The sequence below is a fragment of the Hordeum vulgare genome, chromosome 2H, assembly GCF_904849725.1.
Source record: "Hordeum vulgare subsp. vulgare chromosome 2H, MorexV3_pseudomolecules_assembly, whole genome shotgun sequence".
Lineage (NCBI taxonomy): Eukaryota > Viridiplantae > Streptophyta > Magnoliopsida > Poales > Poaceae > Hordeum > Hordeum vulgare.
The window spans coordinates 313524151-313542618 of NC_058519.1; positions in this window are offsets into that span (position 1 = coordinate 313524151).

Here is an 18468-nt window from a genome sequence, read left to right on the forward strand (position 1 = left end):
GTGAGACGACGTCCTTGGACATCAGGCAAAATAGGGAATCAGCCAAGAGCGGACTTCGAACATACAGAGCGTGCCAAGACAAGTGAATTACTCTTCAGGGTCAATCCACCTCTTTCTCTTCGCCGCCCCCACGCCGCGGGAGCAACAGGACTCCCCATGGAGTGGGTGAGCCCAGTGCCTCAGGTTTTCCACCGGTGGAGGCGGGATGCTCCAAGGATGGCCCAGCCTCGCACTTCTGGGGGGCAGGCATGCACGCACACCGTGTAGCGTGTGGCATCGACGCGGCCCCCCTGGAGGTCATGATCGGGCGCGAGGGGACCCCCGTGGAGGCCTCACCGGCGGCATCATCATCTGCGAGCTCGTGCAGAAGGACGACCTGTGATGGGAGGGGCGCGCTCGCCAGGCAGTCGTCGACAGTCTTCCCCGAACCGCCCACACCAAAGGTATCGCCAGATGACACCTCTACTGGACCAGAGCACGCGTCTGGGAGGAGCCCACGCTCATCAAAGATAGGTAGCCCAACGATCACGTCGGCCCGGTCGTCAAGACTGTACAACGGGCCCAGATCCTCAGGCAGGTCACCAGGATCGCCGCCCAGCAAGATCGCCACGACCCTGCTCGGCTCATCAGTTGGGAGGTCCTGGGACTAGAGCCTGAACTCGTCGTACCAACACAGTAGTCCCATAGGGGCCTGGAGTGGGCCTGAAGTGGCGACAGGCGCTGCGCCAAGAACTCCTTCACTATCATCCCACCAGTGAGCCTCTTGGCGCTGATGTCGCGGGAGAAGCGCTCCAGGACGGGCGTGGCCCGAGGGTCAGAAAGCTTCGCCGAGCTCCACGCGGAGGTCTTCTCCAGCAACCCCTTTGGCTCTTCCAGCCGAGGATTGGCATCCTTGAGGCTCATAAGAACCCAACATTCCCTAAAGTTTTCCACCTTCTTCCCGTCCTTCAGGAGCAGGTTGCCGCTTTGGGCCGCCACGAAGGAGACACACGCCGACAAATGGGCGCCATCATGCAGGCGCAGGCTGAAGAAGTGGCAGAAGTGGGCCACTGAAGGCTGCACACCTACGAAAGCCCCGTAGTAGAATGCAAAGACGAACAGGAGCAAGACAGAGTTGGGCTGGAGGTGAAGAGCCTGGATCCCGTAGTGGTTCAAGATGGCAGTGAAGAACGAGGAGAAATGAGGCACTAGCCTGGCGAAGACGTTGTGGAGGAAGAAGGGGAACACCGCGTTCAACACGGGTCGCTCCTCTATGTTGCCAGGCCAGATCGGAGTCTGCCCGTACTCGTTGGATTCGGCCGCAGTCCACGGAAGCATAACGGTGAGATCCACATCCTTGGAAAGGACGCACTCCAAGAGCGGAGGAGCCGGGGCTGGACCTTGTGCCTCTGGCGTCTGCTTGCCGGCTGGCACCATCGCTGGACTGGTGAGGGAGCGGCGTGACGCTGGATCTGGGGATGCCAGTTGGAGTTGAAGACCAAGGAGGAGGAGCGAGTGTGGGAGAAGGAAACCAATAGTGCACCAACGCAACAAGGAAGGCTGCTAATATCTCGGGCATAGACAGAAGACAAGGAAGACTCAACGTCAGCCGCATGACGCACACTGATGACCCACAAGTATAGGGGATCGCAATAGTTTTTGAGGGTAGAGTATTCAACCCAAATTTATTGATTCAACTCAAGGGGAAGCGAAAGAATATTCTCAAGTATTAGCAGCTGAGTTGTCACTTCAACGACACCTGAAATATTAGTGTCTACAAGCAAACTATCAGTAGCAAAGTGGCATGATAGCAACGGTGCCAGAAAAGGGTCTGTTGACAGCACACTATTCCTGACTTGTTGTATCAATGGCGCCAGTAAAGTGTTGTAGCAAGGAACAACAAAGTTGCAAGTAATAGCAGTAGTGACAGCAGTAGCAAGTAACAGCAGTAGTGATAGCAGCAGCAAGTAACAACAGTAGTGACAGGAGTAGCAAGTAACAGCAGTAGTGACAACAACAACAAGTAAGAGAAGTAGTGACAGCACTAGCAGCAAAGTAATGTAGCAAGGACCAGTAGTAAAAGACTCGTAGGCAGTGGATTGCTGATGGATGATTATGCCGGATGTGATTCATCATGTAACAGCTATAACACGGAGAGATAAGTTACTAGCTACAGTTAGTCAATCTAATGTAGGCATGTATTTGTATGTAGTCATACGTGCTTAGGGAAAAGAACTTGCATGACATCTATTGTCCATCCCTCCTGTGCCAGCGGGGTCCTAATGGAAACTACGGGATATTAAGGTTCTCCTTTTAATAAAGAACCGGACAAACGCATTAACACGTGGTGAATACATGAACTCCTCATACTATGGTCATCTCCGGGAGTGGTTCCGGCTATTGTCACTCTGGGGTTGCCTGGTCATAACACATAGTAGGTGACTACAACTTACAAGATAGGATCTAAAACACACATATATTGGCGACAACATAATAGGTTCACATCTGAAATCATGGCACTCGGGCCCTAGTGACAAGCATTAAGCATGGCAAAGTAGTAGCAACATCAATTTCAGAACATAGTGGATAATAGGGATCAATCCCCGTCAAAACTAACTAGATTATATGATAGATCTCATCCAACTCATCACCGTCCAGCAAGCCTACGATGAGATTACTCACAAACGGTGAAGAGCATCATGGAATTGTCGATGGAGGAAGGTTGATGATGACGATGGCGACGATTTCCCCTCTCCGAAGCCCAGAACGGACTCCAGATCTGCCCTCCAGATGAAGAACAGGAGGTGGCGGCGCCTCCGTATCGTAAAACGCGATGAATCCTTCTTCTCGATTTTTTTCCGGGCGAAACAGAATATATAGAGCTGAGTTTGGAGGCGGTGGAGCCTCATGGGCTCCACAAGCCTGGTTGGTGCGGCCTCGGGGGGTGGCTGCGGCCACTGGGCTTGTGGCCCACTGGTTGACCCCCTCCGGTGGATCTTTGTGCATGTATTTTTCATTAATTCCAGAAAAATTCTCCGTAAATTTTCAGGTCAATCCGAGAACTTTTATTTCTCCACAAAAACAACACCATGGCAATTCTGTTGAAAACAACGTTAGTCCGGGTTAGTTCCATTCAAATCATGCAAATTAGAGTCCAAAACAAGGGCAAAAGAGTTCGGAAAAGTAGATACGACGGAGACGTATCAACTCCCCCAAGCTTAAACCCTTGCTTGTCCTCAAGCAATTCAGTTGACAAACTGGAAGAGACAAAAGAAAAACTTTGACAAAGAAAAACTTTGACAAACTTCAACTATGTCTAACTCACAACCAGTATTTCAGCAAGATCACAAACAAACCACATAAGCAAATGACATCTAGGTCTCACGGTAAACTCATATCAATGGCATAATCAACTAGCGAGCAAACAATAATAAGCCTCAAATGTCAACACTTCAATCAAAACAACATGAAGCAGTACGGACAGGTGGTATCTCGCTAGCTCTTTCTAAGACCGCAAAACATAAATGCAGAGCACCATCAAACACAAAGGGCTGACTAAACATTGTAACTCATGGCAAAGAAGATCCAGTCACAATCATACTCAACATAGTTAAAAGCAGAGAATAAAAACGACAGAGCTGCTCTCTAATTGGTGCTTTGATAAGAAGAGGATGACTCAACATGAACATAAATAGACGGGCCCTTCGTAGAGGGAAGCATTGATTTGCAGAGGTGACAAAGCTCAAGCTTTGAAAACAGAGATTATAATTTTGGGTGGCATGCTTTCATTGTCAACGCAATGACTAAGAGTTCTCAACATCTTCCATTCTACACATGCTATAGGCGGTTCCCAAACAGAAAAGTAAAGTTTTGACTCCCCCACCACCAATCAATCACACTCCACGACTAGCGGAATACTCGGGTGCCGTCCATTCCAACATCAATCCACGGGGGAGTTTTGTTTGCAATTATCTTTTCGATTTGAGCATGGAACTGGGAATTCCCATTACCGACCCCTTTCTTGTGAATGATAGTGAATAAACACATATCGAGGATAACACGCCTAGCATGGAAGATACTGATAGCCCCCTATCACCACATGAGCGGTTCGGGCATGCAAAACAAATTATTTCTTGAAGGTTTAGAGAGTGGCACATGCAAATTTACTTGGAACAACAGGTAGATACCGCATATAGGTAGGTATGGTGGACTCATATGGAACAACTTTGGGTTTATGGGAGGTGGATGCACAAGCAGTATTCCCGCTTAGTACAAGTGAAGGCTAGCAAAAGACTGGGACGCGACCAACTAGAGAGCGACAACAGTCAACAAAATGCATTGAGATTAACTAACATTGAGTGCAAGCATGAGTAGGACATAAATCACCATGAACATGAACATCATAGAGGCTATGTTGATTTTGTTTCAACTACATGCATGAACATGCGCCAAGTCAAGCCACTTGAATCTTTCAAAGGAGGATATCATCCTATCATACTAAAACACAGTCATCTCAAAATCTATGTGGGCATCCAAGACAAACCATTATAAGCTCCCAGCTAAATAAGCATGGCATAAGCAAATTCGATCTCTATGTTGTCATTGCAAACATGTTTCTCTCACAACAAAGCTGAATCAGGCATGATGAGCTAGTCATACTTACAAAAACAAAATAGATTGAGTTCATACCAGCTTTTCCAGGCTCAGTCACTTCATCATATATCGTCATTATTGTCTTTCACTTGCACGACCGAACGATGTGAACAATAATAAGTGTGCTCGTGCATTGGACTAAAGCTGGAATCTGCAGGCAAACACAAAGGAGAAGACAGAGCAATATGGCCCTTTGAAAGCTAAACAGGTGTGCATGCAAGAGCCACTAAACATTGTAACCAATACCTTCTACCTTGACCCAAAGAAAAAGAAAACTATTTACACAGGAAAGCTCCCAACAAGCCAAAGAAGAAAAAGAAAATCTTTTTGGTTTTTCTCAAACTAGACAGACACACGAAAAGAAAACTAGAAAAAGAAAATAAACTAGCATGGATGATACAGTGGCAAAGTGTGAACACCGGCTAACAAAGTGAAATCATAAGCAAGAATGTAAAGTCGGTGAGAACACGTACTCCCCCAAGCTTAGGCTTTTGTCCTAAGTTAGTCTACTCCCAAGGATGGTCATGGCGACACCCAAAATCATAATGGGGGTTGTATGGGAGCACTGCAGCCACTGCGTGAATAGCTGCCTCACGAAGACGGGCAGCCTTTGCCTCCCTCTCATACTTCTGTGTCCCTCTTCTGGTTATGTAATATTTCCGTTTTACCTGAAAGTCAAAGAAGGCAGGAGCAGGAAGGGTAATATGGAAAACACGCTGCCGGTTAAATATCAAATGGTATAGGAGGGATTCGTCATCCCTCTCAAGTAACTGGTAGCGTGTCAAAGCGACACGATCAAGGAAAGCTATATGGAGCGGGGGATCTCCTTCGCGGATGGGTACTCCAAGAAAATTTGCTATGCGAGTGGCATAGATCCCACCAAAGAAATCCCCTTCATTAGCATTCTTATTCAACCTCCTTGCTATTATAGCTCCCATGTTGAAACTTTTATCACCCGTTACTGCGCTCTTAAAGATACTAAGGTCGGATTCGCAGAGGTGACAATGCTCAATCTTGCCATTAATGCATCCGCCTATGAAGAGGGCAAACTAATGCAAGGCAGGAAAATGAATACTCCCCATGGTAGCTTGCGTAATATCTCTAGTTTCTCCAAAAGTAATACCAAAGCAAAAATCTCTAACCGAAGATTTAGGAGGATCATTGAGACTACCCCAAATAGGTATCTTGCAAATTCTATTGAAGTCCTCTAAATCCATGGTATACGATTTGTCATAGAGATCAAACAATACAGATGTGTCACGGCCAACTAAAAATTTGAATCTACGAACAAAAGAGGCAGTGAGAGCAACATATTGTTCATATTTATCGGATATGAATTCTTCGAGTCCGACGTTGCGAACAAGTGCATCATACTCATCTTTGAAACCTGCGTCAATCATAAATTCTTCAGAAGGCCATTCACATGGTTGTACCTACGCGTACCTTGGTTGGTAAGGATCGGGCTCCCGAATCGCAAGACGGGGACCTCTCTTGCTTGAGGAACCACCATGAAAGTTTCTCCTGAACATCTTCCTTTTCGGAAATTTTCCGCGACCCAAAGGAAAAGTGAACAAGGTTCAACTAAACTAGTAGCAACTATTCCCACAAGTGCCTAGAGGCCATATTACGCATCAAAACTACTTGGGATAGCTAAAATCAGCATGCAAAGCTCAAGAACATGGTCACCAGGGCAACAGAAATACGCGGAGTATAAGGCACTAGAGCAAAAACTAATTGGACCAATGGAGGAGTCACTTACCAAGGAGTAATTTCCCCAAAACAGTTCGGAGAATGGTGATTTGACCAAAGAGATCGAAAATCCCAGCAAGAGGAACAAGAACACGGGTTTGGTCTGCAAAACGATTTTTTCTGGAGGTAGGAGAACGAGATGAGAGCAAGAATGAGTGGAGGGGGTGCCTGTGGGCCCCACCAGCCTAGGTGGTGCGGCCAGGGGGGTGCCCGCGCCGTCAGGGCTTGTGGCCCACTGGTACAGCCCCCACACAAGCTCTTTGTCTCAGAATTTTTCAAATATTCCAGAAAAAATCATACTTGCTTTTCAAGACGTTCGGAGAACTTTTATTTTCGGGGTACTTTTCTACCGGATGCTAAAACAGAAAACAGGGAAAACTAAACTAAACCTATCATTTTTCTTCTAAGCAACCAGAGGTGGAAGCTTGGAACGGAGGTTTGTGACTCCTCCATTCATCTATCTCATGGTCATCGAAAGAAATCCGTCAATGAGGTTGATCAAGCCTCTTTGACAAACCTTTTCGAACCGCAAAAGAGCATGGAGAATTTTCGAATAGTCAACAGGTCACCTCAATAGGGATGTGTATTTCCCCAACAAGCAAATCATACTTCATCTTGACACGAGGAATTGGGCATTCAAAGCTCCCAATAAGAATCGATGAAGTCTTTTCGATAGCATTGATGCAACGTACTCGATATTGTTTCTTTGGAAAGTGCACTTTATGCTCATTACCGTTGATATGGAAAGTGACATTGCCTTTGTTGCAATCTATAAGAGCCCCTGCAGTGTTTAAAAAGGGTCTCCCGAGGATGACCGCCATGGCATCGTCCTCGGGAATATCCAGAATAACAAAGTCTGTTAATATAGTGACGTTGGCAACCACAACAGGCACATCCTCGCAAATGCCGATAGGGAAAGCAGTTGATTTTTCAGCCATTTGCAGAGAGATTTTAGTGGCTGCCAACTTATCCAGTTCAAGTCTACGATAAAGAGAGAGAGTCATAACACTAACACCGGCTCCAAGATCGCATAACGCGGTTCTAACGTAGTTGCCTTCAATGGAGCAAGGTATAGTGGGCACACCGGGATCACCTAGTTTCTTAGGAGTTCCACCCTTGAAGGTATAGTTAGCAAGCATGGTGGAAATATCAACCTCAGGTATCCTCCTCTTATTAGTCACAATATCCTTCATCTACTTAGCATACAGAGACATTTTGAGCATATCTGTCAAACGCATTTGTAGAAATACATGTCTGACCATTTTAAGGAAGCGCTCAAAATCCTCATCATCCTTTTTCTTGGATGGTTTGGGAGGAAAGGGCATGGGTTTCTGAACCCATGGTTCCCTTTCTTTACCGTGCTTCCTAGCAGTGAAGTCATTCTTATCGTATCTTCTATTCTTAGGTTGTGTGCTATCAAGATCAACAGGTTCAATCTCCACATCCTTTTCATTGCTAGGTTGAGCATCAACATGAACATCACTATTGATATCATTATTAGGCTCATGTTCATCACCAGATTTTCTCTCAGCATCAGAGACAGAGGCGTCGTTTGGACCCTCAGGTGTAGCAGCACCAGGGTTGATAGCGTGCACATCCCTATCATCTTTCCTCTTCTTTCTAGGATGACTGGGTGCATCAGTGCTAACTCCTTGAGAATCTTGTTCAATCCTCTTCGGATGACCCTCAGGATACAAAGGTTCCTGGGTCATTCTACAACCTCTAGTAATGACTCTAATGGAATTGTCATTCAACTCGTTGAGCAAATCATTTTGAGCCTTAAGTATTTGTTCTACCTGAGTAGTAACCATAGAGGCATGTTTACTCAAGAGCTTAAGATCATTGACATTTCTGTCCACACAAGCACTTAAATGACTAAGCATACGAGAATTCGGTTCCAATTGTTTGCTAACATAATCATTGAAGCTCTGTTGTTTGGCAACAAAGTTATCAAATTCATCGAGGCATAGGCTAGCAGGTTTATCAAAAGGAATATCACTCTCATCAAACCTGCGCAGAGAATTTACTTCTACTACCTGTATCGGGTTATCGAGACCATGGATCTCTTCGATAAGTGGTAGATTTTTGACATCTTCAGATTTAATGCCTTTCTCTCGCATAGATTTCTTGGCTTCTTTCATATCTTTAGGACCGGGGAATAGAATACCTCTTTTCTTCGGAGTTGGCTTAGGAGGTGGTTCCGGAATAGTCCAAGCATTCTCATTGCACAAGATGTTATTCAATAGGATCGCAACTTGTTCTACAGTTCGTTCCCTAAAAACACAACCAGCACAACTATCTAGGTGGTCTTGGAAGCATCGGTATGTCCATTATAGAAGATATCAAGTATTTCATTCTTCCCAAGAGGGTGATCATGCAAAGCATTCAGTAGCTGGACGAGCCTCCCCCAAGCTTGTGGGAGACTCTCTTCCTCAGCTTGAGCAAAGTTGCATATTTCCTGCAAGGCAGTTTGCTTCTTATGGGCTGGGAAATATTTCTCAGAGAAGTAGTAGACCATATCCTGGGGCTACACACACATCCAGGAGCAAGAGAACTGAACCAGGTCTAGGCATCATCCTTTAGCGAGAAAGCAAATAGCTTGAGGATATAGTAGTGGCGGATCTTTTCCTCACTCGTGAATAGGGTAGCTATATCATGCAGTTTGGTAAGATGAGCTACAACCGTTTTAGACACATAACCGTGAAAAGGATCAGATTCGACCAAAGTGATTAACTCTGGGTCGATAGAGAATTCATAATCCTTATCAGTCACAAAGATAGGCGAAGTAGCAAACTTCGGGTCGTATTTCATCCTAGCGTTCAAAGATTTATCTTTCCAATTGAGCAGTAACTTCTCAACATCATAGCTATCCTTACACGCAAGAAAATCCTCAGCTATCTCTCTCTCCATAACATAGAGCTCAGGCATAACAGGCAATTCAGGCATGGTAGTAGGTTCTACTTCAATAGTATCAGCAGTTTCAAAAGTATCATCACATCTAGCAGCAACTCTAGCAATTTGTGCATCAAGGAATGCACCTAGTGGCAAGGCAGTATCAGGCATAGCATCATCAGGCAAAGAGGTATCAAGCATGGCATCATCAGGCAAAGCAATATCAAGCATAGCATCATGTGGCATAGTATCATCATAAGCAAGATGGGCAGCAGAAGTAGCATCATCAAGCACAGGTGAGAAATCAAGATTTCTAGCAGGAGGCAAAGTCGCAAACTTACTCAAAACTGAAGGTGAATCAAGTGCAGAGCTAGATGGTAGTTCCTTACCTCTCGTCGTAGTTTAGGGCAAGATTTCAGTTCTTGGATCTTTCGGATTCCTCATAGTGACCAGTAGACGTCAATCCGAGGTGACTCAGAGAGTATAGTTGTGCTTCCCCGGCAACGGCACCATGAAAATGTTCTTGATGACCCACAAGTATAGGGGATCGCAACAGTTTTGAAGGGTAGAGTATTCAACCCAAATTTATTGATTCGACTCAAAGGGAAGCGAAAGTATATTCTCAAATATTAGCAACTGAGTTGTCACTTCAACCACACCTGAAAGATTAGTGTCTGCAAGCAAAGTATCAATAGCAAAGTGGTATGATAGCAACGGTGCCAGAAAAAGGGTTTCTTGACGGCAGACTATTCCTGACTTGTTGTATCAATGGCGCCAGTATAGTGTTGCAGCAAGGAACAACAAAGTAGCATGTAGCAGCAGTAGTGACAACAGTAGCAAGTAACAGCAGTAGTGACCACAGCAGCAAGTAACAGCAGTAGTGATAGCAGTAGCAAGTAACAACAGTAGTGACAGCAGCAGCAAGTAACAACAGTAGTGACAGTAGTAGCAGCAAAGTAACGTAGCAAGGACCAGTAGTAAAAGACTCATAGGCACTGGATCGGTGATGGATGACTGTGCCGGATGTGATTCATCATGTAAGTGTTGGAATTATGCCCTAGAGGCAATAATAAATATAGTTATTATTATAATTCCTGTATCAAGATAATAGTTTATTATCCATGCTATAATTGTATTGAATGAAGACTCATTTACATGTGTGGATACATAGACAAAACACCATCCCTAGCAAGCCTCTAGTTGGCTAGCCAGTTGATCAAAGATAGTCAGTGTCTTCTGATTATGAACAAGGTGTTGTTGCTTGATAACTGGATCACGTCATTAGGAGAATCACGTGATGGACTAGACCCAAACTAATAGACGTAGCATGTTGATCGTGTCATTTTGTTGCTACTGTTTTCTGCGTGTCAAGTATTTATTCCTATGACCATGAGATCATATAACTCACTGACACCGGAGGAATGCTTTGTGTGTATCAAACGTCGCAACGTAACTGGGTGACTATAAAGATGCTCTACAGGTATCTCCGAAGGTGTTAGTTGAGTTAGTATGGATCAAGACTGGGATTTGTCACTCCGTGTGACGGAGAGGTATCTCGGGGCCCACTCGGTAATACAACATCACACACAAGCCTTGCAAGCAATGTAACTTAGTGTAAGTTGCGGGATCTTGTATAACGGAACGAGTAAAGAGACTTGCCGGTAAAAGAGATTGAAATAGGTATGCGGATACTGACGATCGAATCTCGGGCAAGTAACATACCGCAGGACAAAGGGAATGACATACGGGATTATACGAATCCTTGGCACTGAGGTTCAAACGATAAGATCTTCGTAGAATATGTAGGATCCAATATGGGCATCTAGGTCCCGCTATTTGATATTGACCGAGGAGTCTCTCGCGTCATGTCTACATAGTTCTCGAACCCGCAGGGTCTGCACACTTAAGGTTCGACGTTGTTTTATGTGTATTTGAGTTATATGGTTGGTTACCGAATGTTGTTCGGAGTCCCGGATGAGATCACGGACGTCACGAGGGTTTCCAGAATGGTCCGGAAACGAAGATTGATATATAGGATGACCTCATTTGATTACCGGAAGGTTTTCGGAGTTACCGGAAATGTACCGGGAATGACGAATGGGTTCCGGGAGTTCACCGGGGGGGCAACCCACCCCGGGGAAGCCCATAGGCCTTGGGGGAGACACACCAGCCCTTAGTGGGCTGGTGGGACAGCCCACAAGTTCCCTATGCGCCAAGGAGAAGAAAATCAAGAGAAAAAAAAAGGGAGGAGGTGGGAAGGAAAGGGGACTCCCTCCCACCAAACCTAGTCCAACTCGGTTTGGGGGGGGGAGAGTCCTCCCCCTTGGCTCGGCCGACCCCCTTGAGGGTCCTTGGACCCCAAGGCAAGGCCCCCTCCCTCCCACCTATATATACGGAGGTTTTAGGGCTGATTTGAGACGACTTTTCCACGGCAGCCCGACCACATACCTCCACGGTTTTTCCTCTAGATCGTGTTTCTGCGGAGCTCAGGCGGAGCCCTGCTGAGACAAGGTCATCACCAACCTCCAGAGCACCGTCACGCTGCCGGAGAACTCTTCTACCTCTCCGTCTCTCTTGCTGGATCAAGAAGGGCGAGATCATCGTCGAGCTGTACGTGTGCTGAACGCGGAGGTGCCGTCCGTTCAGCACTAGATCGTGGGACTGATCGTGGGATTGTTCGCGGGGCGGATCGAGGGACGTGAGGACGTTCCACTACATCAACCGCGTTCTCTAACGCTTCTGTTGTACGATCTACAAGGGTACGTAGATCACTCATCCCCTCTCGTAGATGGACATCACCATGATAGGTCTTCGCGCGCGTAGGAAAATTTTTGTTTCCCATGCGACGTTCCCCATCAGTAAGATCTATAACACGGAGAGATAAGTAACTAGCTCCCGTTCGTCAATCTAATATAGGCATGTATTCCGCATGTAGTCATCCGTGCTTAGGGAAAAGAACTTGCATGACATCTATTGTCCATCCCTCCTGTGGCAGCGGGGTCCTACTGGAAACTACGGGATATTAAGGTTCTCCTTTTAATAAAGAACCGGACGAACGCATTAACACGTGGTGAATACATGAACTCCTCATACTATGGTCAACTCCGGGAGTGGTTCCGGCTATTGTCACTCCGGGGTTGCCGGGTCATAACACATAGTAGGTCAATCTCAGAACATAGTGGATACTAGGGATCAATCCCCGTCAAAACTAACTCGATTACATGATACGTCTCATCCAACTCATCACCGTCTAGCAAGCCTACGATGAGATTACTCACGAACGGTGAAGAGCATCATGGAATTGTCGATGGAGGAAGGTTGATGATGACGATGGCGACGATTTCCCCTCTTCGGAACCCAAGAACAGACTCCAGATCTGGCCTCCAGATGAAGAACATGAGGTGGCGGCACCTCCATATCGTAAAACGCGATGAATCCTTCTCCCCAATTTTTTTCCGGGCGAAACAGAATATATAGAGCTGAGTTTGGAGGCGGTGGAGCCTCGTGGGTTCCACAAGCCTGGTTGGTGCGCCCTGGGGGGTGGCCGCGGCCAGTGGGCTTTTGGCCCACTGGTTCACCCCCTCCGGTGGATCTTTGCGCACGTATTTTTCATTTATTCCAGAAAAATTCTCCGTAAATTTTCAGGTCATTCCGAGAACTTTTAATTCTGCACAAAAACAACACCATGGCAATTCTGCTGAAAACAGCGTTAGTCCGTGTTAGTTCCATTCAAATCATGCAAATTAGAGTCCAAAACAAGGGCAAAATAGTTCGGAAAAGTAGATACGACGGAGACGTATCATGCACCGGCCTGGCCCACAGGCATCTAGGGCCCGCGGCATCTCAGGTCGACCCTGAGGCTTCGAGAAACCAACCCGAGCGCGCCATGGGCCCGGGGCCTACTATCGGCGTTCTGGGAATGGGGATACCCAAACCTGCCTTCATGTGGCCTAGGGCCGGCCCACTTCATCAAGCAACCAACGGGCTCGGCACTACTCAAGGCAAGGCCCTCGTGAGGGGCCAAGCTTCACGAGGAGGAACGACATCAAGACCCATAGGGGGCCTCCTCAGGATCCCTCCGGAGCGGCGGATATTCTGAGGCGAGGCCCGGCCTCAGGAGTCAAAATGACGCAAGGGAAGGACAGGCGAGCAGCAGACAGCAGAGCGGAGCTATTTCCCCTTTAGTGCAAATGGGGGCAAGGACGTACGAGGGTTCCAAAGGCATCTTCCAAAGGTTTCCCTTCTAGTGCAACAAGGCCATCGCCGCCCACGAGGAGGACATATGTCATCCCCGGGGCCGTCCCTGCAACGCGGGCAACCACTTTGCAGGCAAAGACCACCTTTGGGCAGGGGAGCATGTGCCCCTTTTCCCCTTCAAAATTGGCTAATGTGGGATCCCTACCCGCCGAAACGATAAGGGAAGAGGACCGGGGCCGCCACTCTATATAGGGGATATGTTGCTTCATAGAGGGGGATCCCAAACCATTCATTCACCCTCGAGCACCACGCAAGGTCACACAGCCTCCGGAGGCGCCCAAGCACTGTAGTAGTTCATCCACCAACCTCCACGAGAGGCAATCCACCAAAGCAGGAGTAGGGTTTCACGCCTCACAGCGACCCGAACCTAGGTAAACTGTCGTGTCCTGTGTTTCCTTCACCATCGAGTGAGTTTCCTGCCATCCGAAGTGAGTAGCGAGCTAGGTGAGGCGAACCAGTGAGATATCTTCGTACACGCCCCTCAGTTCTAATCTTTAGGGTTTTGTGGAGCCCGATATCCGACAGGGCCGTCCTTGAATCCGGTCGGTTCAATGGTGGATGAGCTATGCGCACACCGGGCCCTGCTGACGCAGATTAACGCAGCAAACATGAAAGATACGAGGCGAAGAAAACATTCAAGCAGTCAGCCAGTTATTACGAGCCATAACAAGTTCCTTAAAATGCAAATGAGTTTGATGCCTTCACGAGGCATGATGTGCATTGCAGGGAAAAACAAGGGGAAGTAATCAGGAGGAACCGCCACCGCCAGTCGCTCCATCTTCATGGGGCTTGTCGTCTGCGCTAGTGGTGTCGTCTTCCCTGCCGTCAGCTTCATCGGCCTCCGGAGATGGGGGAACAGCGACGCGGGCGAACCTCTTCACGAACGCCACCACGCCGCCCTTCACCACCTCCGCAACGTTGTCGCGGGCCTCACTAGGGACCAGCCGGATCACGGAGTCGAAGTCAAACCCCGTCTTATGAAGATGAAGGTGACTGAAGACACGTGTCGCGGTCTCACAAAAGAGGTCGCGGCACTCAGTGTCCAAGATCTTGTCCACCTGGATGACAGCGTCCTCCAACGCCACGACGAGCTCCGCCGGGAGCACGGCGAAGCCCCCCTCTCGGGTGACCATAGGCTCGTCAAACCCGTCCCGGAAGAGGGTGTGGAGCATCGGCGAAGCCTGAGCTCAACGTCAGGGAAGCCGACCTCGCCGTGGCCGAGAAGAAGAACACCGGGGAGCTTGTCGGCTTCCCTGACATTGAGCTCAGCCTTCGTACGGTGCTCCACACCCTCTGCCGGGACGGGTTCGACGAGCCTCTGGCCACCCCAAAGGGCGGGTTTGCCGTGCTCGCGGCGGAGCTCGCCGTGGCGTTGGAGGACACTGTCATCCAGGTGGACAAGAACTTGGACAGTGAGTGCAGCGACCTCTTTTCTGAGGCCGCGACACGCATCTTCAGTCACCTTCATCTTCATGAGCCGGGATTTGACTTAGACTTTGTGATCCTGACGGTCCCTACTGAGACCCGCGACAACGGTGTGGAGGCGGTGAAGGGCCCCGTGGAGGCGTTGGTGAAGAGGTTTGCCCGCGTCGCAGTTCCCCCATCTCCGGATGCCGTTGAAGCCAACGGTGGGGAAGACGACGCCACTGGTGTCGACGACAAGCACCGTGAAGATGGAGTGATCGGCGGCGGCGGTTCCTCCTCATTTCTTCCCCCTCTTTTTTCCCAGCAATGCACATCATGCTTCATGGAGGAGTCAAACTCATTTGCGTTTTCAAGAACTTGTTAAGGCTTGTAATTACTGGTTGACTGCTTGAATGTTTTCTTTGCCTCGTTTCTTTCATGTTTGCTGTGATACTCTGCGTCGGCAGGGCCCGGCCCGCGCATACCTTAGCCACCATTGAACCAACCGGATTCTAGGACGGCCCAGGAGGTGAGGGGCTACGGGTCAATTTAGGCTCCTGAGTCACGATGCTCAAGAGTCCCCCTTGATGTGTGAACAGCCCTCGTGAGGGGAACGCGACAAGGATTTTAAAACTTTAGAAGACCTTCAGCACTCTGCGTCGGGAAGGCCCGCCCCGCGCGTACGTTCGCCGCCATTGGACCGACTCGATACCACGACGGGCCAAGGGGGAAGGGGCTATGGGCACAGTGTGACAACCCGAGACCGACGCTCCAGAAGATTCCCTTTTATTCCTTTCTCGTCGTGTGGTTCGTTTGTCTGTCGCATTCATCATCGCATCATGCGCATCATTTGCATTGCATCGGCACTCCGTTGCCGTGAGTTTTCAAAACTTGCATCCGTTATTAGTTGTCGGTCCTCTCCGTTTCCGTCATTGTCGTTTTGAGCCTGACCCCACACTCGCACGCGCCCGCGGCATCGTCAAAACCGTGTTTTTAAAAGTGTGTATAAAATTTTCTCTGACTCGGTTGAAACTTGGCGTGCGGTCTTATTTAGTTATAGGTAGGCCGTGTGCCAATTTTCTTCGCAATCAGAGTTCATCTGGTACCCGAACGGTCGACCGTAGCGGCACCGTCTTCTGTTATTCGTCGGACGTGTTTCGGTTTTTTAAATCCTGTTGCCGCGCTGCACCATTTCCCTGTTGTCCCCACCTAGCCACTCTACACGGCCTAACCTAACCTTAGGGCGTTTCCGAAGCGTCCGATCGAGATCGGAGGGCCCGAAAACGTCCCATTTGGCAATCCCTAGCCCAATTGCCTATAAATGGACACCCCATGTCCAGAAATGGCCTTCTCCCACCTCTCCCTCGATTTCAGCGCCAACTCTAGCCTCCACCTCCTCTCTCCTCCCTCAGCCGCCTGGGCCCGCCCGAGCCTGCAGTCGGCCCTCCCGGCCCGGATCCGCCGCCAGCTCGTAGGGAGGATCCCCCGAGCCAGCCCCTGTCCGAGCAGCGCCGCCCCGCATCACGCGCCGCTGCCACGCGCCTTCGCCGCCGGCCACCACTGCCCCTCCGCCGGATCTGCGTCGCCGGCCCTATTCGCCTCCGGTCCCGGCCGCAGCCCCACACCGGTGGCTCGCCTCCAAGCCGCCGCTTTGTCCTCCCCTCAGCGATCTGGATCGGGGATCTAGATCCGATCAGCGCCCTCATTGACCTCCTGGGCTTGCCTCTACGCGCCCGAGCCGGCCCAGCAGCCCCTCCCGGCTAGCCCGCTCCATGTGCCAGGCCCATCTCCGCCGCCTCCTTCCCCAGGCCAGCAGTAGCGTCGTCCAGATCCGGCCCATCTCAGCCTCGTCTCCAACCGGGCCAGGCCCGAGGTAAAACCTCCCATGCCCTTCTACTCCCCGCCGCCGGCGACGTTTAATTCAACTGTGTCATGCCCCTGTTCGTCCCATGTAGCCAGTTTTTGCCCGTTTAGTATTTTAGGCATTTTTCTGTGAATTATTATTTTCAGGAAATATTAGATAATTTCAAATGCCCATAGTTTTTAAACCGTGTATCGGATCGTATCGAATTATATATGTAACTCGTGTAGAATTTCGCTTAGATTATGATTTTAGAACTTGCATGCATGTTTGAAGTGGTTTGAACCGCTATTGACCTAGTTTTTCGTGCTGTCCTAATAGAAAAATATCTCGTATTTATTCTCGTGTGTGTCCGGATGGCTCAAACCCCGTAGATATAATGATCGTATTGTTCGGGACCCTTTTCCATGTATTTTAGAGTAGTTGTTTGCATTTTTGCATGTAGGTTCCATCCCTAGTTGGTTATAACGTGTTTAGGACATATTCTCGCATATACATGTAGCGATATTTTTATTTTTGCAACCCCACATATTATACATGTTTTCGGGGTAGAAAAATCCATAGAATTTAACAGTGCATTTAGTTTTTGAGCAAGTTAGCACATATGATATATTGCCACGTTTCCCTTTTGTTTATTTTGTGGAATTTAATCCGTGCATGATATGAAAGAGTTGTCAACTAGAGATATGCCCATGGATGTGTAGGCTAGCCTCTGGTAATTTTAGTTGCAATAGAAATCCATGTTTAGGTGTTGTTCGCTTGTTGCCAACATGCTTGAAAATAGTGTTGATTTGGAGATGCTGAAATATTTCTAAGTCTAAATCTGTTATATTTTGTTGTTGTCTTGTCGTGAGTTTTTCTGGAGATTTGTAGCTGTTTTGAGGTTGGTGCAATGGAGTTAGTTGTAGACCTTACGATTCTCTAGCATGCTGTGAATTTTCGTGTCATTTGGTGCCCTGTAACATATTGTTTTTCTGCTGTCAATATGCCTTCAGATCGAAAATTGCACTGTGAAAAACTGATATTTTCACTAAGTGTGAAACTGTGTGTGAGATGCCATTTTGTGAGTTCTTTTCCTAGTGATCCATGCGACCATGCTAGATGTTATTTGTAGTATATTGTAGAGAATCTTGAACACCATTGCCTCATGCCTTGGTTGAGCATTTGAGATTTATGTAGCTCATTGTTTTGGGGTGTAGAAAATGCTATGTGGCTGATTTTGGCAGATTATGTCTATTTCTTGTGTAGCTTGTATTTGTTGAACCGTTGCTCCGTCTTCATCGTGTCCTATATGAAACTTGCTTAGAATGTCGCGTAGTTTCATATTACCTTGCTGTTTGTATGTTTTAGAATGCTTGTGACTGTCATTGCATACATATTGCATTCATGGCATCATTTCTTGCGGGATCATATCTTTTGAACCGTAGCTCCGTTGGAGATGTTCTCTATGTGTAAATTTCTTGGAACGACGTGTAGAATCACTTGAACCTATTTATTTTTCTGTTTAACAAACATTTAAATGTGTCAGTTCAGATCTGGTCAGAATTATAAATTAACATATGAGGTCATCTCGGAGATGCTATACGTCGTTTCCGACCTCATTTAAAATGCCTAGGTACGTAGATTAATCACGCTTCACCTCTTGCCATGATTAACCACATTTAATATTGTCG